Below are 24,579 nucleotides of genomic sequence, written 5' to 3' on the forward strand. Positions count from 1 at the left end.
TAGTGACTTTTAAACTCATGTTCATAAAGAAAAGCAACTGAACAAGTCCGAATAGTTTATATTATTATTAATAATAGCATGGTTTAAATTAAGGGATTTTTTTTTAACTGACATTTCATCCTGTTTTCACAGATATATTGCCACGTAAGGACTTCTGTTTCATACCGGTGGTGAAGTTGGCTCAGTTAACAGTTTTAAAAACTAATACCTGTGATCACAGAATTGATTCTTACCTAAACTAACAAATTTCCCCAAACTGTTTATGGATTACTAAGACAATATTTTCTTCTTTATTTTCAGCTGTTAGAAAGCAAGCTTTAGGGTGAAGTAGAACCAACATAAATGAAGGTAACTACAAAGTTAATATTGATTATGCCTTTTTCCCTACCTGTCTTTCAGATTGTTTTCTTTGCATGTCTCATATCTCTTGTCCCTACTTATGCAAGGCACTCTCTCTTGCTCTAGGCTTCTCACTGTTTTGAGACATAAAAGGGAACATCAAAGCCTTTTATCGTGTGAATTTCAGATCTAAGTGTACACTGATAATATTGAAGGACTCCGTGTCACACCAGGCTTGTGAGTTTAGTTCAGCAGTGCCCTTCATTTGTACTGATCGTAACATTTCATCCCTGCCTGAATCTCAGATGATAACTACTGATGAGAGACTTTGGATTCCTCGTTGGAGTCAGAAAATCCCAGATAGTGTCTTTTCTTGGGATATTTTATTCTACTTTTTGAAAACATTCTGAACAAACATACTTTTCTGGAAATACGATGCCTAGGAATATAGATCATACCGGGAAAAATCAAAATGAATAGTAGAAAGTTGTAGTCACATTGTGCTTTTGTGCTATTAGATTGTATATAAGGTTATTTACTTCTTAAGGTGAAGAAGTAAGCTAGTCAAAAAATAGTTCTCTGTGTCTCAAATTGATGAACTTTAGGGGCACCTGGGTGGCTCAGTTGGTTATGCATCCGACTTCGGCTCAGGTCATGATCTCACAGCTGGTGAGTTCAAGCCCCACATGGGGCTCTGTGCTGACAGCTCAGAGCCTGGAGCCTGCTTTGGATTCTGTGCCTCTCTTTGCCCTTCCCCCACTCGTGCTCTGTCTCTTTCTCCGTCTGTCTCTCAAAAATAAATAAACATTAAAAAATTGATGAACTTTAAAGTTTGAGATGCTCTAGTCAAATATCTTGCTTCAGAAGGTGTTGTTTATATTCCAGTCATTTTTACTATTATTCGTATTGTATATATTTCATGTTTTTAGAAATGAAAGTGTTATTCGTTATATTCTTATAACACTTATAAATGCTGATGCAAAACTAGCCAAGGTGTGATATCTTTACAAATTAAGCTCTAAATTAAAAAAGCAAGAGGTCTGTGTTTTTGAACTTTCCCAAGGGAGTATTCTTAGGTAATTTATTCATTTACTGTTCCTTATAAAGACTGAAAGTTTTCTCTGTTTATAATTTGTGGTTTCTGTTGTCATATCTGCAGGATTAGGGAGGTTGCCCCAAATCTTCCCTTACTTCTGACATTAACTGTAAGTTTGGGGCTACCCAAGAACATCTGCAGAATTGATAATTTGCTAGAAAGATTCACAGGACTTGCTGAAAACTGTTAGACTCATGCTTAGAGTATATCACAGTGAAAAGAAACATACTAAATGCAGTCAAGGAAAGAGACACATGGGACAGAGTACAGGAGAGCTCACAATGCGGCGCTGCTGGTTGTCCTCTCCCAACAGAGTCATGGCAGCATTAGCTCCACCTAGGATGATCAGTAACATTAGGCACAGAGCATTGTCAGCTGTGTGTATGTTGTTACGTGTTCCTCTGGAACATTGAGCCTTGGTGTCTAGGGTTTTTAATGGGGCTTGGTTATGTAGACATGGTTGACTAACCTCAATCTTCAGCCCCTCTGGAGGTTGAGCTGATACCATATTACCCAAAGCTTGCACCACAAGTCACAAGGCTGGACTATTGGTAGTTGCTGGGGTTCAGATAAACAAGGACATTCTTATCAGTGAGGACATGCCAATGGCTTAGAGCTTGCTTCTCAGGAGTCAAGGGCAGAGGCAAGACCACTCATTGGGCAAGGTTAAATTTTTTTTACTACACACTCATCAAATTTAACAGCTATCTTTTCAAACACTTGAATGGATAGTGAAGGATGCTCCCCATATATTAGGGGTAGGAATAGTGTGTGTCATTTCAGGAAGGTGACAGGGGTGTGGTTTGTGTGTAGGTTAGGATGAGTCAGCTGCTGTTTGGACCTGTAGGTAGTTTTGAGGCCACCAACAGAAGCATTTATCCTTTGGCCAATACTAGGGTGGTTGCCATCAAAGGTCAAGAGCCTACAGCATGCCTACATTATTCATAAGACAATAAAAGAAACCTTTCTGAAAGCATATTAGAGTAAATTCTATGGATAGGGTAGCATATTTGCTTAAGAATTAAGAAAAAAGTAATATCAGTTTTATATTCCACTTAAGCACATTTCCATTTGTTTGAGAAAACACCTCCATTATTTAGCTATGAATCAACTTTTTGAGTGAACAGTGAAGGATCAGATAGACAAATGTGTTCCTAAAGTTTTTATGGGTAGAATTCTACAACAGAGACCTGTTTGTTCCTCACAGTTTTTTCTGGTTCTGCGAATATTTTATGTCATCTCTCTCAGAGCTTCTCTCTCCTATTAGATGAGAAGACGTACACCAGGCCATGTCCTGCAGTCTCAGCCATCTTGATTCAGCACAGCTCCATCCTTCCAGTTGCTCAGGCCAAAAACCTTTAGTTACTATTGCTGCATAACAAATCACTATAGCCTTACTGAATTAAAACAAGACCCACAATTCTATAGATCAGAAATCTGGGCATGGTATATATGGACTGTCTCCTCAGGGTCTCACAAGGCCAACAAACTCAAGCTACATTTTCATCCACAGAATGGAGTTTTCTCCCAAGCTCATTCAGGTGGTTGACAGAATTTGGTTACTTGTGGTTATAGAACTGAAGCCATTGTCTTGTTGGATATTTGCCATAGTTTACTCACTCTGAGCTCTTAGAGGCCTTTCTCAGGTCCTAACCATGTGGTGCTCTTACAAGATGGCAGTTTACTTCTTCTGCCTGGTATTTTCTAGTCTGTTAAGATGGACTTTTTATATAATGTCACATAATTACTATAGTGACTATCCAGTTATCTTTGTCATTTAATGCAATCCAATCAAATGAATAATTGTCCATCATATTCATAGTTCCTGTCCACACTCAAGATGTGGAGATTATTCAGGGTTTATATACCAGGAGATGGGAATCTGAGAGTCATCTTAGAATTCTTACTTTCTCATCTTTGTATTGTATTATTTAATTAAATAATCACATGTTGCTGGAAGACCAACTTTGAAAGAAAAAAATTTAGGAAGTAAAAATAAGCCAGAGACTTGAAGCATCCAAAATTTGTAGAGGAAAGAAAATTTTAAAGTTCAGTGTATCCAAAAAGTTAGGAAAGGAGAAAACAGGAAACAAATAAATTTCATGGTTAAAAAACAAAATAAGATGGTAGAAATAAATTCATATCTATCAATAACACCACAGTGTTCATTATCAAACCTGCTATGAATAGGAAGAGATTCTTTCACTGGATAATAGAATGCAATCCAGGGGCACCTGGGTGGCTCAGTAGGTTGAGCATCTGATTTTGGTTCAGGTCATCATCTCAAGGTTCATGAGTTCAAGGCTCGCATTGGGCTTGCTGCTATCAGCACAGAGCCTGCTTCAGATCCTCTGTCCACAACCCCCACCCCCCACCCCCCACCTTTCCCCTGCTCACACTCTCTCTCTCAAAAATAAATAAAACATTTAAAAAAATGCAATCCAATTACATGCAGTTTAAAAAGTTCCCCTGAAATATAATGATAGGGAAAGGTTTATCCACCAATTAATTGAGCTAATGTTTATGCAAGATGGTTTCTAAAGACTTTAAGCAAATCCAAGTCCCTTCCCTCATGAAATTCACATTATAGTGGGGGGTGTTGATAATAAATACACCATATAATATGTTAGGGAGTGATCAGTACTACGAAGCATAGAGCAGAATAAAGGGATATAGTGTAGTTTGGTGGGCGGGAGGGCCCCCACCTTTCAGATGGGCTGTTCAGGGATACCTGTGTGAGATAATGGGATCTGAATGGCTTGAGAGAATGAACCATGTGGGTATCTGAAAGCAGAGTGAACATAGAGACCTCGAGATGGGATTGTGCTTTGTGTGTTTGAGTAGCAGCAGGTTGGTAATGTGGCAGAAGCAGAAAAGGCAAAGGAGGAGGTGCTGGGGGGAGAGAATGGAGGGGGCAGATCATGTAGGCTTTAAATGAAAAAGAAATGGCTGGACAAATTTATTGAGCACTTATTTTGTACCATACTTAGTACTTAGTTGTAGAAATACTCATTGTAGACAACACGTATGGGTCTTGTTTTCTTGAATCTTTTGCTGAATCTTCTGTGAAATATCATAGTCATAAAACCATAACAGTACCTTGCCCTCTTTGAAAATGGTGGGTTTGCTCAAGCTCACCCAGGGCCATGAAAACTACTAAATTCTTTATTTCTTTCCCTCCATCTTCTTTCAAAACTATGATCTTTTGTTTCCTGTTTCAAGAGTTACAATTAACTAATCAGTTTATTTTCTTGTGTTGAGAAATTTCAGGACTTTTTCTTTTGGCAACTTTCAGGTGTGCACCACAATGTTATTAAGTATAGTCATCATGCTGTGACTTACATCCCCTTGATGTATTTATTTTATAATAGGAAATTTGTGCCTCTTGACCCCTTTCACCCATTTTGCCTATCCCCAACTGTCCTGCCTCTTAGGAACCACCATTCTGTTCTTTTTATCTGTGAGGTGTGTTTTGTTTGTTTGTTTCTTAGATCCCATATAGAAATGAAATCATACGATATTTGTCTTTCTCTGATTTATTTCACTTAGCACAGTTCTCTCAAGGTTCATCCATATTGCAAATGGCAAGAATGCATTCTTTTTTGTGGCTCAGTAGTATTCCATTGTGTATATATCCCACATCTTCTTTATTCATTCATCAATCAGTGGACACTGAGGTTGTTTCCATATCTTGGCGATTGTAAATAATGCAGCAATGAGCATAGGAGTAATTACAGTTCTAATTAAAGTTTTTGTTCAGATAAATATCTAGTAGTGGAATTGTTAGGTCTTATGGTATTTCTATTTTTAATTTTTTGAGGAACTTCCAAATTGTTTTACATGGTGGCTGCACCAATTTACATTCCTTCAAACTGTGAATGAGGTTCCTTCTTTTCCACAGCCTTGCCAACACTTTTTTGATAATAGTTATTCTAACATGTATAAGGTGATATCCATTGTGGGTTTGATGTACATTTTCTTGATGATTAGCAATATTGACAATTTTTCATGTGTCTGTTGGCCATTTGTCTTTTTTGGAAAATGTCTATTGAAATCCTTTGCCCTCTTTTTTTTATTTATTTATTTATTTATTTATTTATTTATTTATTTATTTTTTCAACGTTTATTTATTTTTGGGACAGAGAGAGACAGAGCATGAACGGGGGAGGGGCAGAGAGAGAGGGAGACACAGAATCGGAAACAGGCTCCAGGCTCTGAGCCATCAGCCCAGAGCCTGACGTGGGGCTCGAACTCACGGACCGCGAGATCGTGACCTGGCTGAAGTCGGACGCTTAACCGACTGCGCCACCCAGGCGCCCCTTTGCCCTGTTTTAAATTGGATTGTTTGGGTTTTTTTCCTTTTGAGTTTATGAGTTTTTATTTTTATTTTTTACCTTTTAACTTTACTTTTTAATTTTTAAAAAATATTTCTAATGTTTACTTATTTTTGAGAGAGAGAGAGGGAGTGAGCAAGTGGAGGAAGGGCAGAGAGAAGGGGAGACACAGAATCTGATGCAGGGCTTGAACTCAGGAACCATGAGATCATGACCTGAGCTGAAGTTGGACACTTAGCTGACTGAGCCACCCAAGTGCCCCCCCCCCCTTTTAACTTTATTTTTAAATTCAAGTAAAACATACAGTGTTATATTAGTTTATTTTGGATTATTAATCCCTTGGATTATTAATCCCTTACCAGATACATGATTTCCAAATATTTTTTCCCACTCAGTAGAGTGCCTTTTCATTTGTTAATGGTTTCCTTTCCTGTTTGTGCAGAAGCTTTTTATTTTGGTGTCATTTCTTTTGTTTATTTTTGCTTTTGTTGCCTTTGTTTTTGGAGTCGGATCCAAAAAATCATTGCCAAGACTGATGTCAAGGAGCTTACTATCTATGTTTTCTTCTAGGAGTTTTATGGTTTCACATCTTACATTCAAGTCTTTAATCCATTTTGAGTTAATATTTGTATGTGGTGCAAGATAGTAGTCTAATTTCATTCTTTTGCATGTGGCTGTCAAATTTTCCACTACCATTGATTGAAGAGACTGTCTCCCCCCGCCATTGTATTTAGACAGAGCGAAAGAGAGAGGGAGAGAGAGAGCGCCCCTGAATGGGGGAGGGGGCAGGAGGAGATGGAGAGAATCTTAAGCAGGCTTCATGCTCAGCATAGAGCCCAACGTGGGGCTTGATCTCATGACTGTGAGATCATGACCTGAGCCAAAATCAAGAGTCAGACACTCAACTGACTGAGCCACCCAACCTCTTGGTAAGTTGCATTTCCATTTTTTGTTTGTGTCAAGATATTTTTTGATCCCATCATTGATCAATTGGTTGTCTGGTAGCATGGTGTTTAATTTTGACATATTTGTGATTTTTCCAGTTTTTTTACTGAAGTACATATACAGTGCTATATTAGTTTCAGGTGTACAAAATAACGATTCAACAATTCTATTATTCAGCGTTCAGCACAGTAACTCTTCTCTCAGTCTTCTTTATGTAATTCAGCATCCCCCTTCCTATGCCTGCCCTCTAGCAACTACCAGCTTGTTCTCTGTATTTAAGAATCTGGTTTTTTTTTGTTTCTTTTTTCTTGCTTCATTTTTTTTCTTAAATTCCATATAAGTGAAATCATATGGTATTTGTCTTTGTGTGACTGACTTATTTCACTTAGCATTATACCCTAGGTGCATCCATGTTTGCAAATGGCAAGATATTCTTTTTTATGGTTGACTAATATTCTATTGCATATATACACCCCTCATCTTCTCTATTCATTCATCTATGGATGGCCCCTTAGGTTGTTTACACATCTTGACTATTGTAAATAATACTGAAATAAACATAGGAGTGCATATGTCTTTTTGAATTAGTGTTTTCATATTTTTTGGGTATAAATACCCAGTAGGGAAATTACTGGGTCATATGGTAATTCTATTTTTGATTTTTGGAGGAAACTTTATACTGTTTTCCACAGTGATTGTACCAATTTGCATTCCCACCAACAGTGCATGAGGGTTCATTTTTATCCACATTCTTGCCAACACTTGTTATTTTTTTATATTTTGGTTGTAGCCACTCTGACAGTGGAACATGGTATTTCATTGCGGCTTCTTCTTATAGTTGATTTCTAGTTTCATATCATTGTGGTTGGGAAAGATGGTTGATGTGAGATTTCAGTCTTCATAAATGCATTGAGACTTATTTTGTGGCCTAACATCTGACCTATCCTGGGGAATTTTCCATAGGCACTTGAGAAGAATATGTATTCTGCTTTTGGATGGAATATTCTCTGTATATCTACTAAGTCCATATGGTTTAATGTATCCTTTAAGACCAGTGTTTTCTTGTTGATTTTCTGTCTGGATGATCTATCCATTGATGTAAGCAGGCATTATAGTCTTCTCTTATTATTGTATTACTGTCAATTTCTCGCTTTTTTTTCTGTTCATATTTGCTTTATGTATTTAGGTACTCTTATGTTGGGTGCATAAATATTTACAAATTTTGTATTATTTTATTGGATTAACCCCTTTGTAATTATGCAATACCCTTCCTTGTCTTTTATTACAGTCTTGGTTTTAAAGTGTGTTTTGTCTAAGTGTAGCTGCTTCAGTTTTCTTTTGGTTTCCATTTGCATGGAACATCTTTTTCTGTCCCTTCACTTACAGTCTGTGTGACCTCTGTTTGATACTTTTGTATATTTTCTCTTTGTTGAGCTTCTCACTGTGTTCATTCTTCTCCTAAGTTTGGTGAGCATTTTTATAATCATTACTTTGAACTCTTTTTTAGATAAATTATCTGTTTCATGAAGTTTTTTACCCTGAGTTTTTAATCTTACTCTTTCATTTGGAACATCTTCCTCTGTTTCCTCATTTTGCATGACTCTCTGTGTTTGTTTCTATGTTTTAAGTGGGACACCTACCTCTCCCAGTCTTGGGGGAGTGGTTTTGTGTAGGAGATAAAGCTTGTTGTTCAACATTTTTGGTTGTTTCTTGAACTTTTGTGGTGGTCTAAGCAGTCTGATTTATTTTTGATCTGTCCTGGGTGTTGCGAGTCAGCGGAGACCTGTCTGCGTTTCAAAGGGAGGGTCTTAGTATCTAGTTTCAGGCTGATTGGAAACCATACCCTCAGGTTGCACCTTTTAAAATATGCCAAAATATGTAGTCCTGTAGGACTGCAATCGTAAACCCTGTTGGCCTCCCCTCCACATTATCTGGAGGTGTTCCTAGGTGACAGTTGCAAAAAATCAGGGCTCCAGAGGAGTGTATAAGCTCCTTTCTGGGAGGTACCAGCAAGCTGTAGTGAGGCCAAGGGAAAGCACAAAGATGATGTACCTGGGCCTACCTACATTCCCTGAGAGAACCTCCATAGGTTCTAGATTTGTGGCAAACCTGAAGCCTGCTTCTCAGGATAAAACTCCAGGACATGTAAGTAGGCCTTTTTCCCAGGAAGGCTGGGGTGTGTTCAGTCTGCTATCTGTGTCGTGTCCTGGAGGTGGGAGCCTGCCAAGGACTCTCTGATTGTTACAGTCCTCTGGGACGTTGGAACAAAAACCACCTAATCACCAGAGCCAGGTGATTTAGGAGAGGCCCTTTTGTGGTTTGTGCACACCTGTAGGCTTCTGTGAGGTAGGTGGGGAGTGCAGGAACCGTTTGGCTTTAGCAGATCATCGGGAGAGTGAATGAATTGTGTGCACCTGCTGGCGCTAATGTACAGAAAGTACAGAAATGATGCCAGCCAGCACCTCCATTCTCAGGGGTCCTGACAGGCTCTTGCCCCTCTGGCAGACACTTTAAGGATCTCCTTCACAAATAGGCTAGGGATCTTTCAAACGGCTGCTTTGTGCTGTGCCCCAAGGCAATTGAGTCTGCATGTAAGCACTTTAAGAGAGGTATATTATTTCCCTACAGTATTTTGGGCTTCCTAGATGTAAGCCCCATTGTTTTTCAAAGTCAGATGTTTTGGGGTCTCATCACCCTGATGCACATCTCAAGGGTTGAGGTGACTGGTTGGTGGCCAAATCCCTTGTTCCTCAGGAAGAGGCTCCCACATTTGGAGATCCCTTCTGACGATGGGCCCCTGTGCGGGCAGGGCGGGGGGGGGGGGGGTGGGATTCTGTCAAGACTGCATCTCTGCCTTTGCTACCCATCCCACCATGGCCCTTTTGTCCTTTGTTGTTAGAAAGCTGCTCCATATGTAGCTGTCAGTTTGGTATGTCCATGGGAGGAGATAAGTCTAGGATTTTCCTAAACTTGCCAACTTGGACCATCCCCTCAAGAATTAAATTTGGAATATTTCATGGCTGGGCAATTTTTGGTCTGTCTTTTGTGATGAATCACTGACCATTCAACAATACAACAACTTCTGGCTATTTTGTGTTCCCCAGCAGCAAGTTTGCCAAACAGCACTTTGCATGACAAACCACATTTTATCTATGTGCATCTGAGCTTTCTAAATAATCTTTGCAAAGCATCTATTTATACCGCAAAGTTTCCAAATGTTTGTTTCAATTGTTGAGGGGAAAAGTATTGGTTTGGAGGGCAGTAGAATTGGTCGTTTTCGCTACCCATTTTGCATGTGTTTCACTCCATTAAGTCTAGGCTTGTGACATTTAGAAAAGGATTTATTTTGTCACAATTCAACTGCAAATAGGACATTCCCTTGTGAGTGTTTTTGAAAATGTATGGCAACCCCTCCAGTGCTTCATTTGGCTGTGTAGAGATTGCCAAAACCCATTGCTTTCAGATTTTTGCTGAATGCATTCAGCAGGACACCTTCTCTTTATTACTGAGCATTTAAAACTCATGAGAAAAAATGGAAGGTCCTGGAGTGGAGGTTCTATGCAGGTGTGGGGAGGAGGCCCTAGATAGAAGCAAGATTCTTCTCCCAATTTGGGGTCAAAACAAGTGACAACTAATAAGACAGAAAACATATTTATGCTTGGTATCCTATGTTTGATCTATTTTATTAGATATATTGAGTCATGTTTGTAAGTAGGCAGAGAAAAATCTGTGTGTGTGTGTGTGTGTGTGTGTGTGTGTGTGTGTGTGTGTGTTTACTTAGAGATAGCTTTTGTAATGGGGGATTTTCCTCATTCTTCCCATTAGTAACTGGGAGAGGAGACTGCTTCTTCTCTGATTCTGAAGGTATTTTTTGTTTTGTTTGTTTTTCTTGTAGAGTTCAATTAGGTTAACTTTGCCCTTCCCTCATTCTATCCTGATGAGCAAATTAGATTAAGTGTAATTAGTAACTAGGTTAATTCTGTATGTTCTTTTCAACTCATCTTCTTGGGAGGGAGGAAGCCCTGATCTGGCAAATGTTCTCCTCTGCTCTGTCTTCCCACCAGACTATGCCTACCCTATATGGTAGAGCCACATGTGTGTCTGATGATGGAATTCAGTGAACGTGTCTTCCAACCCTGCAGTTTCCCTATAAAGGTTGATAATTCATTTCCATCTACAGTCTCTTATATTTCAAATTGTTCAGAAACCTGTTTGGGAAGAAGGTTGATATTTATTGGTGCCACCTCAGAGACTTCAACTGCAACCCAAAGGGCCGTTCTGTGGATGTAGAATGCAAAAATCCAGTTATCCACCATCACTACACGAGAGAGACTCAAGTTCAAGCCAATAAGCAAAAATGACAAATTGCAATAACGATTTATCACTGTAAACAATGTCTGCATAAGAGTCTGGCAATATCAGTGTAACTAACAGAAAGCTGGTCAGCATTAAACCTATAGAAATGTCTGACGAAAAGAAACCCCTATGCCAGTGATAGGGACTCTGATCTCTTTCTGAGAAAAAAACAGACTAATGTGTCTCTTCCTTTTAAATGATTTACTGTGATATTGCCTCAGCAATGAACAGTCCCATGTAACAATTGTTCTCTTAGCTTTCAACTTCCAGAACAGTAGTTGTAATCATTAAGCATTACTTTGTGTGTGTGTGTGCACATGTGTATGTGTATGTTGTAATTCCAGTATAATTAATGTACAATGTTATATTAGTGTCAGGTGTACAATATAGTGGTGATTCAGCAATTCTATACATTATTCAGTGCTCATCATGATAGGTGTACTCTTAATCTCCTTCATCTATTTCATCCAACTTCCTCACCACCTCTCCTCTGGTGACTATCAGCTTGTTCCTTATAGTTAATCATTGTAGTTTTGATTTGCATTTCCCTGATGATGAGTGATATTGAGCATCTTTTCATGTGTCTCTTGGCCATCTGGATGTCTTCTTTGGAGAAATGTCTGTTCATGTCTTTTGTTCATTTTAATCAGATGATTTGTGTTGTGGGGTTTTCCGTTGTGTAAGTTATTTATATATTTTGGACTAACACCTTATTGGATATATCATTTGTAAATATTTTCTCCCATTCAATAGGTCATTTTTATTTTTTTTTTTTTGTTGAGATACATAGATACATATCTAGTAAAATGAAATAAACCAACAAGGCACTTTTTTACAGAATATATAGTTGTCAATTGAATGGCTGTCTGAATGAGGTTGAGTGGTAAAGATAGATGGAGGCCATAGTGACCTGAGGCTGGCTGGTGAAGACTTGGTTGTTGGTGGTTAAGGGATGTGACATGTGAGTGAACTGGCCATGGGGTGAGTAACACAGTAAATATGAGTTTTCTTATCTACATTCAAGAAATTGTGTGTTTGGTTTTCTCTTGTGCTCAAGACACCAGAAATTGGTCTGTTTTCCCAAATCCACTGAAGAAGAATGTTTACATTTGCAGTATCTTTATTCTAGAGAGTTGTATTCCCCTGATCAAGATACACATTGCTGATTTCTCCCTTGTTCAGCCTGTGAAATTACGGTCAGCCAGGTGGTCATCATGACTTATTTTACTCGTTATATAAGTAGCATTAACAGAAATGAATGCCTAGCCTTTCAGTTTATGCAGTACAGATGTTGGCTAGTTAAGCTTGCCTATAAATCATATTTTTTCCACAAACTCCAGCATATTCTATTTAGAGTGAGAAACTAATAGAGTTAACCTCTTAACATGCATTAAATCCAGGGTGGTTTCAATTTTTAGCCTGATCAGAGTTTTATCTTTATCTTAATGGCTTCATTGAAGCACAGACAGATATTGAAAAATTCTATGTGCCTTATAAAGATGAACATTCCAAAAGAGTTCTGATTTGCTGAATGCAAACAGCATAAAGACTTGGCTCATTAGATATCAGCCTTCTGTTTTGAACAATGCTTATAGTGAAGTGATACAAAATAAATGGATACATATCCAGACTGTGTGGTTTAATATTCTAATTCTTAATTAACTCTTGGATTGGGGTCCTATTGAATTTTGAAGTGTTGATGGAGAAATCGTATTGATGCAGCTTGGAATGAACAGGTACAGAAAAGTTTTAATAGGAAGGACTTCTATCTTTATTTCTATAAAGACATACCCCCAGGAAAAAGGATCAGGGTCTATTAACCTAATCACCATTTCCAGACTGTGAGAAGAAAATAGGGCATTATTTTTTAATTTTTTTTTTTTTTTTGCCACAATGATTAGTTTAAACTCTCACACTCTGGGTTTCTGAGATGTGGTGTCTGTTTCCATGGGAACAGCAGTGCCAGGCAGCCCCTGAGTTGTCAGGCGCTTCTAATAACCTGGGGGAGCTCCTGTCTGAGTGCTGAGTACTGGCCAACTTCTTCCTCTAGAATCTTTGGTCATTTAGTTACAAGTGACTTCTGAGCCTATAGAGATAACTTGAGATATAGGTTGTTAAAATACTTAAGTTCTGTTGAAATGAGTTATTTTGAAATCATATAGCATATATAAAATATGAGTTATATTGAAATATATAGCATATATATAAATAGTACACATAGCATATATATAAATAGTATATATAAAATATAAATAGTATAAAATGTATGATATATGATACATATATTATATAAATATGTAATTTTTATGGAAATTATTTGGAAAAAAATGATTTAAGGAAGGCCATATAGTGCAAACAGAGCTCCTGCCCTTGAGAAACTTAAAATTTATCAGATAGTCAAGTTTCCTATATTCCATGCTCAAAATGTAGGATCTTAGACTATATAGGGAATGTTCTAACCACATACACTTTCTTTATTCCTGATGTGAGCTTCTGCTCTGAACTCTCTTTATTCTACTGAGAACTGGGATATATAAGATAGAAACAAATGTAAATATCTCTGCTTTAAGTCCTTAAGTGTCTCAAGTCTGGAAAAGTCCTTGAGTGGCTAGAACTTTGAGTTCTCTCCTCTAAGCCTTACCCGGGCACTCCTGTTGCTAAGAAGGAAAGCTGTCTCCCCCAGCGTGCCTCTCACACATCTTGACCCTAAAGAGCCTCTCAGAACTCCTCATCAAAAGCCCTAATAACACTTTGCACCACGAAGACTCTTTAGATTTTATAGTACTATCATGTAGAACCCCCACACATCCATTTAGATATTAATAAATAGTGAGGACCTGCTATGTGCCAGGCTCTGTGCTAAGAGTGTGGTAGAGATGAAGTCTACCTTCATGAAGTTTAGAATTTAGTGGGGAAAAGCTATTACAGAAGCAGACACACAACTCATTACACAATAGAGGGACCCGGTGTATTAGGAGATTTCAGGCGTGAGATCTGATTTATAATGGGCGTAAGTTTCATAGGCATTATTCCTTCAACCAAGATACAAATACTGAGTCTGAAATGTGTGGGTGGAACAGATTAGGGAGATGATGTCTCCTGGTTTATGGCCTTTCCCCAACTTGTCTCACCTCTTTCTGCCTTTGCTGTCACCTCTGTTGGATATCTTTATGGTGGCCCTTTAGTGCTCTTTCACCACTTTTTGTCATTAATTGCTTAATATATTCCTCTTTGAGGAAGGTGAGGACAGTGGGGAGGGTCTGGCAGCAGCATATAGGCATCCAGCAAGAAAATAACAATTCAAGGGCATCCGCACACTAAACAAACAGCACAGGTGACAAGGATAGGTGAGGTCAGTGGGTTGAGGTGGCTAAGGAGGGCTTCATGAGAGAAGGACTTGGGCTGGGCCAAGAAATTTCTTCTGCACCCAGCTTCATGCTCTGAGCCAGCAGCTGCCAAGCCCACAGCCCTTCTAGCTGAACTTTCTTCTAGAGAGTGGCAAGGCAAATGTGGTGTTGAGGGTAGCCTGGCTACTGGTCACTGATTGAGAAATCATCAGATGATCCCTGGCAGGTGCATGGCAAGTAATACACTTAATCACATTTTTCCGTGGTAAGTCATTGCATGTGCCACCGGAGAGGATTAGCTCAGCCTGGGAGCTAGCCAGTGTCCCTCCACTTGTCCACACTGATTAACAATTTATGCTGGGTGAGGAGAAATTAATTTTTACCTCATTCACTTTATTGCTTGTGAAATCATGGCAGTGACTGTGGACTTTTTGTTTAAGCATTTATATTTGTAGGTATTTTTATGTTATCACAAACTCTATTAAATGAACAGGTACATTTTAAATGCTAACATACAGTTGTTAATGAATTAATAATCCTGTGTCTCCAGAAGCCAGATATGTTAGAATTAGCTCTATAAGCACATGACTCATAAATCCAGGTAATCAGTATTAGAGCTTGGGAATCATCATTTCCATTGGGCTGAGGATTAGCACTGGGAACAAGTTTTCCTTTTTTCCTTCTTTCCTTCTTTTCCTTTATTTATTTAATAACATGTGCCCTGCTAAATGCTAGAGTACTTGAAGGATGTGAAGGATATATATATATATATATATATATATGTATGTATGTGTGTGTACATATATATATACACACACATACATGTATCTCCTATATGTAATTTTATATACTTGATATCTCTCTATATAATGTATTTAGCATAATATGTAAATATATGTAACATAAGTATGCATTATTAGTTGTAATAGATATCTATCATCTATTTATAGAAAGACCTCTATATTAACAAGTTAATAAGCAATAGTAATTTAGTGGTAAGTGTTATATTGGGGCACACACAGGTGTATAGGGGTATAGGAAGGAAGGTTCTCTGGGATCATGCCATTGAAGCGGAGTTCAGAGGGAGATGTAGGTATTAGCTGATGATCTCTGTGTATGAGAAGGCTGGAGTAGACATGAAGTAGATGGTATTTGGGCTAGGGGGAGAATTATATGCCAAGTGTCAAAGGCAAAGGAAGTATATATTCTTTAACTGTTTATCAGTCAGGATTGAGTTAGGAAGCTGACTATAAATGAGTATTTTAAACAGAGGATACTTGGCATAGAGAATTGGTTTCACAGGTATTAGAGTTCTAAAAGAGCAAAAAATGTGACATTGAGGTGGTTCAGAATTAGAAATCACAACCTGTAAGGTTGGTACAAGAGAGTAAAGCAAGCCGGAACCTAGAACATACAGGGAGAGGGCTGCAGTTTGGAGGGACCCACTTGGTCCTGATGTAGTATCTGTTTTATATGTTGCTGGATTCACTTTGCTAATAATTTATAGAGGATATTTTATGGATTTTTCTGAGGGACATTAGCTTGTAATTTCCTTTGCTTGTCAGATTTTGAATGAGGTTAAGCTGGTTTCATAAAATGAGTTGGGAAGTTTTCCTCCTGTTTTTGGAAAGCGTTCAGAGGAATGGTATTATTTCTTCCTTAAATGTATTATGGAATTCATCAGTGAAGTCACATGGGCCTGGAATTTTCTTTGTGGGAATGCTTTTGATTAATAACTCAATTTTGCTAATAGATAACAAACTAATATATTTATTATTATTTATATGCATTTTGGTAAATACTGCTGTTCAAAGAATTTACCCATTTTTTTTAAACATTTTTTTTTAATGTTTATTCCTGAGAGAGAGAGAGAGACAGAGCTTGAGCAGGGAAGGGGCAGAGAGAGACAGAGGGAGACATAGAATCTGAAGCCGACTCCAAGCTCTGAGCTATCAGCACAGAGTCCAATGCAGGGCTCAAACTCACAAACCACAAGATCATGACCTGAGCCGAAGTCAATGCTTAACCCACTGAGCCACCCAGGTGCCCAAGAATTTACCCATTTAATCTGTGTTGTCAAATTTATTAGCATGAGGTTGCTTCCATTATTTCCTTATTATAATTCTAATATCTAACATTTGTAATAAAGTCCCTTCTTTTATTAATAATGTTGGTTATTTGTATTCTTTTTCCTTAACTGATACTAGGGTTGTGTCACTTTTATTAATCTTTTCAAAGAAGCAACTTCTGGCTTTGTTGATTTTTCTCTATTGTATGTCTACTTTTTACTTACTGATTTTTGCTGTTATTTTTGCTACTTGCTCCCTCTACTTCCTATAGGTTTAATACTGATATCTTTAGCTACATTCTTGAGTTAGATGCTTAAATCATTCATTCTGTTTTTCCCCTCAAATGTCTGTTTAAAGATAAAAAGTTTCCCATGAGTACTTCTTTAGCTGCATGGCACATGCTATTATTGCCCCTACTTCATTTTAATTCAGTTTAATTCCAGTGTGCTCAGAGAATATATTTGGTATGATTACAGTTCTTTGAAATTTGTTGAGACTTACTTTAGGACCTAGTATCTATTTTGGTAAATGTTCATATGGATTTGAAAAGCATTCATTTCTTATCCAGATTTATTGAGATATAACTGACACATAACATTGTGTAAGTTAGGGTATACAACTTGCCGAGTTGATAAACTCATATACTGCAAAAATGATTACCACCGTAGTGTTCGCTAACACTTCTATCACTTCACATAATCACCACTTCTTTTTTTGTAATGAGAACATCTAAAATCTGGTCTCCTAGAAAATATAGTATTATTAGCTATAATCACCATGCTATACATTACATCCACAGAACTTATTCATCATGTAACTGGAAGTTTGTACTCTTTTACCAATCCTTTGACCTCCTCATTTCCAACATGACCCATCTCCTGGTAACCACCATTCTATTACCTGTTTCTTTGAGTTTGGCTTTTTTAGATTCCGCATTTTGTTTTCCTTTGTCTAATTTATTTCACTTGGCACAATGCCCTCAAGGTCCATCCTTGTTGTCACAAATAGCAGGATTTTCTTCTTTCTCATGGCTGACTAATATTCCATTGTGAGTATACAACATCTTTTTTAGCCATTTATCTATTGACAGATACAGGTTATTTTGATATCCTTCTTGGCTGTAGTGAAAAATGCTGCAGTGAACATGGGAATACTGATATCTTTTTGAGGTTGTGTTTTCATTTTCTTTGGATATATGCCTAGCAGTGGAATTTCTGGGTATGGTAGTTCTATTTTTAATTTTTTGAGGAACCTCTGTGCTATTTTCCATAGTGGCTGTACCAATTTACATTTCCATCAACAGGTCACAGGGGTTTTCTTTTTCCACATCCTCTCAAGCACTTGTTATTTCTTGTCTTTCTTTTTTTTTTTTAACTTAAAAAAATTTTTTTTAACGTTTATTTATTATTGAGAAACAGAGAGCATGAGCATGGGAGGGGCAGAGAGAAGGGGAGACACGGAATCCAAAGCAGGCTCCAGGCTCTGAGCTGTCAGCACAGAGCCCAATGCGGGGCTCGAACTCACAAATTGCAAGATCATGACCTGAGCTGAAGTCGGACACTTAACCCATTGAGCCACCCAGGTGCCCCTTCTTGTCTTTCTGATGATGGCCAGTCTAACAGGTGTGAGGTGATTTCTCACTGTGGTTTTGATTTACATTTTCCTAATGATTAGTGTAGTCAAGTGTCTTTTCCAGTTTGGGACAGTTCTCGGTCATATTTCTTTAAATATACTTTCTGCCCCCTTTTGCACTGTTCTCCTTTTGGGAGTGCAATAATTTGTACATGTTAGTTTTGATGGTATCCCATAGATCATGTAGACTTTTTTCACTCTTTGATTCTTTTTTGTTTTTGTTGCTCTGATATTTTCAATTGATCTTTCTTCCAGCTCACTTGTTTTTCCTCTGCTTGGTCAGTATGCTGTTGAAACTCTCTGTTGAATTCTTTTGTTTAGTCATTGTATTCTTCAGCTCCAAGATTTCTGTATTTTTTCCCCAGTGTTTTCTATATCTTTGTTGTTGAACTTCTCATTTTCTTTTTTTATTATTTTCCTCAAATCATTAAATTGTATCTGTGTTTTCTTACAGTTCATTGAGCATCAGTAGAATAATTATTTTGAATTGTCAGGCAATTTCCTGCAGCTTCATTTCTTTGGGCTCAGCTACTGCAAGTTAACTCTATTCCTTTCATGGAGTCATGCTTCTCTGATTCTTAATAATCCATATAGCCTTTCTTAGGTGTTTTACACATTTGAAGAAGCAGTCACGTCTTCCAAACCTCAAGGACTCACTTAGGAAAGGGAAGATTTTTACTTGTGGGTGGAAGCATGTGGGATCATGCTAAGATATTGGGTCTAGTGGTACAGGGCACTCAGTGTGTGGTGGCACTGGATCTGAGAGGTGAGATGTCTCTCTTTTTAAAAATATTTATTTATTTTGAGGGAAAGAAAGAGAGCACATGTATGAGTGAGTGAGCTGGGGAGGGGGAGAGAGAGAGAGGGAGAAAGAGAATCCCAAGCAGGTTCCATGCTCAGTGTGGAGCCCAACACAGGGCTTGATCTCATGACCGTGAGATCACAACTTGAGTTGATATCAAGAGTCAGATGCTCAATCAACTGAGCCACCCAATTGCCCTTGGTGTGACAGCTCTTTGTGTCAGGCCACTGAGGTCTACGGCATCAATAACTCTGTAGTCCTTTGTGAGTACCTTGTGGTGTTTGCCATGGCTGTAAGTGCTGTGGTCTCCTCAGTGGTGCCTTCAGGTCCGGTAGGTAGGGACCAGAACAGGTAGTAATAGTGGCCAGATCCTGTGGTAAGCACATACTTTGCTGTGGACACCAGCAGGTACCTGTGTAGAGGCAGGGGCCAGTTATAGACACATGTTATGATGGGGGCCAGGGCAGGCAGCGAGAGCGGGGCCAACTATGGGCACTGAGAGCTGTTGGGGGCAGTCACCCCTGGGCATGAACATTGTGAAGAGCATCAGGCCAGTGATACGCAAACACACATCCCTCTATGCTGAGTGCTTGCACATTGATGGGGGTCTAGGATGATGTCAGCTTGTACAGGTACAGGGGCTGGGACTGGCTGCTGGGCCATTTCTGGGGTTGCAGCAGGGACTAGAAGGAGGGAGTAGGGAGAGAATAAGGAAGGCTGGCATCAGCAAAAGAGAATACCTGTATGGCCAAGGCTGGTGAAATCTGCTGGGGTCCATGGTGTCGGTGCTGGCTGTTCTCTTCAGTGGCAAAAGTTGCTGTATGTGTTTATAGAGCAAGGTGATTGTTCCTGCTGCATGGCTGCTACTGGTAGTCCCTGCTTTTCTTCCTTATTCTTAGACATTTCTATACACCTCAGGTTTTCTGATCTGGGTGGCTGAAATTGAAGCATGGTGCCCCACAAGCCTGGGGAAGCTGATTGCTCAGTCTGATCTTCCTCTCCCTGTTAGGGAATCTCTTTCTAGCTGGGGAGTTCCTTTTTGATGCTAAGCAATGCTGGCTTGGGGGAGGGGATGATGCAGGCAAAGTGAAGCTGTCCTCCTCCTCTTTTTGTGTGACTATTCTCAGATTTTTCATTCTATTCTGTGTCCTAAATTTCTTGAGTGGAGTCCAGAACTCTGGTTTTGCTCATGATTAGCTGTTTAATTGTTGTTCTTTGTGGGGTGTCAGGGGCTGGGGTCTCTACCACCTTGGTAATGTTACTTGAAAAGTATTCATTCTTCAATTGTTAGATTATCTATTATCTTAGGTCAAATTGGCTAATTATATTGTTGAAATCTTTTATGTTCTTGCTGAATTTTTGTATTTATGTATTTTGGAGCTAAATTCATGTATATATTGTTTCTTTTTTTAATGTTTATTTATTTTTGAGAGAGAGGAAGAGAGAGACAGCATAAGCAGGGGAGGGGCAGAGAGAATTGGAAGCAGGCTCCAAGCTTTTGAGCTGTCAGCAGAGGCTATGTGGGGCTCAAACTCACCCGACTGTGAGGCTGTGACCTGAGTCAGCCACTTAACTAACTGAGCCACCCAGGTACCCCTAAATTCATGTATATTTAAACTGTGTTATTAACTGTGTACAAATTCAGATTGTGCTTTCCTTTTTAATTTCTGTTGTGTCACAAAAGTATTGCTTTTTCTCTAGCATTACTTCTTTCTTTCTATTTTGACTGAAAAATAGTTTAACTTTAATGAACCAAAACTCAAAGACGTCTTACATACCGGGATTAACAAATGATATAGCCCATGGACTGGCCAAATCTAGCTAATTTTTGCCAATAAAGTTTTATTGGAACATAGTTACACCCATTGGTTTGTTTATGGTCTTTGTGGCTGGTTTATAGTACAGTTGAGTAGTTGCAACTGAGTCCATACGGCTCACGAAGCCAAAAACATTTATCACCTGACCCCAATTCAAAAAGTCCATAGACCACTGCAGTATACAAAGAACAAGCTTAGTAGAATTCTTTTTTAAATTTAAGCTTATTTATTTATTTATTTATTTATTTATTTATTTATTATTTATTTATTTTGAGAGAGACACAGAATGCAAGAGAGGGAGGGGCAGAGAGAGAGAGGGAGAGAGAGAATCCCAAGCAGACTCTGCACTGTCAGCACAGAGGCTGATGCGGAGCTCAACTGATGAACTGTGAGACCATGACCTGAGTTGAAGTTGGCTGCTTAACCAACTAAGCCACCCAGGTGCCCCACAGTTATGGATTTTTTAAAGCATTTACCTTGGTTTGGATTTACTGTGTGTGTTTTTTTAAATCTGTTGTGATATTTTTCATCAGTTTTCAGTATTTACAGCTTTTTTTTTTTCTGCTTCATTCTTGCTCTCCTCTCTTTTTGGGGCTTTCTCTTTCTCTCTCTTACCTGATTCCCACACTTTATTCTTAAGTTTCCCCTCCCCCCTTTTCTTTCTACTATTTTCTTTCTCTCTTTTTCAGTTTGGATTTTTTCTATTGATTTGTCTTGTAATTCGTTTGTATCTTCCTCATATGCCATTTAGCACAAACAATGAAATTTAAATATCAGATATTGTATTTTTCACTTCTAGAAAAATGTGTCTACTTGTTTCTTTTTTTATAGATTCAAATTCTTCATACTTTTGTCATATTTTTATCTATCTCTTCTTTATATTCTTTCACATTTCCATAAAAGATTAAATATTTTTTTCCCAGCTTTATTGGGATGTAATTGACACATAACATTTTCTAAGTTTAAGATGTACAACATGGTGATTTGATACATTTATATGTTGCAAAATGATTAGCACTATAACATTAGCTATATACCTCTATCACATCATATAATTATCATTATTTTTTTGCGGTAAGAACATTTAAGATTTATTCTCTTAACAACTTTAGAGTATATAATACATTATTGTTAATTATAATCACAATGCTGTGCATTAGATTCTCAGAACTCATTTATCTTCTAATCCGAAGTTTATACCCTTTGACAAACATCTCTCCATCCCTTTCCTTTCCCCCCAGCTGCTGGTAACTACCATTCTATTATTTCTATAAGTTCATTATTTTTAGATTCCACATATAAGTGAGATAATACAGTATTTGTCTTTCTTTGTATGACTTATTTCACTTATCATAATACCCTCACTGTTTATGCATATTGTCACAAATGGCAAGATATCTTTTTTCTCATTGCTGAATAATATTCCAGTATGTGTGTGTGTGTGTCTGTCTGTCTTTTTGTCTCACATTTTCTTTATCCATTCATCCACTGATAGACACCTTGTTTCCATATCTTAACTACTGTGAATAGTGCTGCAAAAACATGGAGTGCAAATACCTCTTTGAGGTTCCACTTTCATTTCCATTGGATATATACCCAAAGGTGGGCTTGCTGGATCATAAGGTAGTTCTATTTTAAAGTTTTTGAGGAACTTCCAAACTGGTTTACATTCCCATCAATTTACATTTCCTTCAGCAGTGCGCTAGGATCCTTTTTTCTCCTTATCCTCATCAATACTTGTTACCTCCTGTATTCTTGATGACAACAATTTTAACAGCTGTGAGGTGACGTCTCATTGTGGTTTTGATTTTCATTTCTCTGATGATAGGTGATGATGAACATCTCATGTACCTGTTGGCCATTTATATGTTTTCTTTGGGAAAAATATCTATTTAGTCCTAAGCCCATTTTTTAATTGGATTGATTTTTTGTTACTAATTTGTGTGAATTCTTTAAGTGTTTTGCATATTAATCTCTTATCAGAAATGTGGCTTGCAAATATTTTCTCCCATTCTGTAGGTTGCCTTTACAGGTTGTCGATTGCCTCATAAAAGTATATTTTAAGTTTTTGTTTATTGTGATTAATATCTGAATTGTCTTCTCTTTTTTTTCTGTTTACTTGAAGTTACATTTCTCTAACTCTTCCCATATGTAGCAAAATTTTGTAGCATGACAATATGAGTTAAAGAACCACAGAGGCTGTAGATGATGCTATTTTCCATTAAAGAAAGTGCTCACTTTATTCTGTTAGGTAAATAGTTTGAAGGGCACATCACTTCAGTCTAGTCATGGATGATCTATGTTGGGATTGGGTTAGAGTTTTTCTAAGATCTAGTTTACCTGTGGTTTATCTCTGGGTTAAATCGTTTGTGTGCCTCTGTCTCCTTGGTGTTAACATATTAGGAGGATTCATTTCTGACCATGGGTGTTTTGAGCATAGCTCTTTAAAAGGTTCTTGCCCTATACAGCTTCAAAATCTTGTAAATGTCTTAAGGGCAACAAGATAAGTCGTAGAATATACTCTTACCATACTTTTAATCCAAAGAACCAAGAGATTGTGAAAGGTTTTCCTCTGCCTTTCCAGCTTAGCCCCTCCAGTCTTGCATGCTGCCTCAGAACTCCAGAACTGATGCTTCCTAAAAACCGATCTTCTATCTAGGGCTTCTCTAGTTTCTAATACAAGTGAAGCTTCAAAATTTACAACTTCTTTTTTTTTTTTCCTTGATAGAATTCCTCTCCAGAGGCCAGCCTTGATCCTCATGCCTATTTTGGAACTATTAAGTACCTCAGGAAAGAAAATGGCTGGTGGTTGCCATCTCTCCAAGGAAAGGCTCTTTGGATTCTGAAATTTTAGTTCCAGTCCTTATTGATTGCACACTGTTACAATATTCTTATTTTAAAAAAAATTTAGTTTAGTTATTTATTTATTTTGAGAGAGAGAGAGAGAGAGAGAATATGCACAAGTGGGGGAGGGGCAGAGAAAAGGAGAGACAGAATCCTAGGCAGGCTCCACAGTGTCAGTGCAGAGCCCGATATGGGGCTCAAACTCAGGAACTGCGAGACCATTACCCAAGCTTAGCTCAAGAGTGGGACACTTAACCACTTGTACCACCTAGACCTCCCTATGATGTTTTAAACATGTCATTTTTTGTAATTTATTTGTTTTTTCTTCCCTAGTTGCAAAGAGGAACACTGACCTGCCATAACCTACTGCATCTTTCCTGGAGGTGAAGTTCATTTTCTGTCAAAGAGAAAAAGACAAGTAAATTCCACAATCTATAAATCCAGTAAGTTTATTTTGGATACCAAGCAAAATCTAGATCATAGTATTTATAAGGCAGATGGAGAAGTTATTATAAAGGGGGCACCATAAAATATATCTAATACAGGGTCATTGAGAATATATTATCACTAAGTAGTTCCATTTCTTTTTTTTGTCAAGGTTATAGGAAAAATAGTTATAGGCTATCTGAAATTTAGGAAGACATTTGACAGAGTTTTTTTTATGATATCCTTGTTGTCAAGATGAAGAAATGTGAGGTTGATGCTAATACATTTAGATGGATTTGCACAGTTAAAGGATCATACCCTGTGACTCTGGATGACTTTCTGAAGAGATCGGTGTGAGTTTGAAGAAATGTTTCTGTGAATACAGCACAAAGCTTGTTATCAAGAGCACTCAGTGGCTTTAAAAAAATTCTTTTTTTTCAAAGTTTACTTTTGAGAGACAGAAAGACCAAGTGTGAGCAGGAGAGGGGCAGAGAGAGAGGGAGACACAGAATCTGAAGCTGGCTCCAGGCTCTTAGCTGTCAGCACAGAGCCTGATGTAGGGCTCAAACCCA

At 38.1% G+C, this 24,579-nt stretch overlaps 1 long non-coding RNA gene across 1 annotated transcript; it reads left to right on the forward strand.

Moving 5' to 3' along the window:
• The first annotated feature begins 204 nt into the window (after window positions 1-204).
• Window positions 205-23,995, forward strand: LOC128314216 (uncharacterized). The gene is made up of 3 exons (XR_008295707.1): window positions 205-348; window positions 11,909-12,051; window positions 23,915-23,995. It is a non-coding gene; the product is annotated as an uncharacterized LOC128314216 (long non-coding RNA).
• Window positions 23,996-24,579: the final 584 nt, after the last annotated feature.

The sequence above is a fragment of the Acinonyx jubatus genome, chromosome B1, assembly GCF_027475565.1.
Source record: "Acinonyx jubatus isolate Ajub_Pintada_27869175 chromosome B1, VMU_Ajub_asm_v1.0, whole genome shotgun sequence".
In the NCBI taxonomy this organism is placed as follows: Eukaryota; Metazoa; Chordata; class Mammalia; order Carnivora; family Felidae; genus Acinonyx; species Acinonyx jubatus.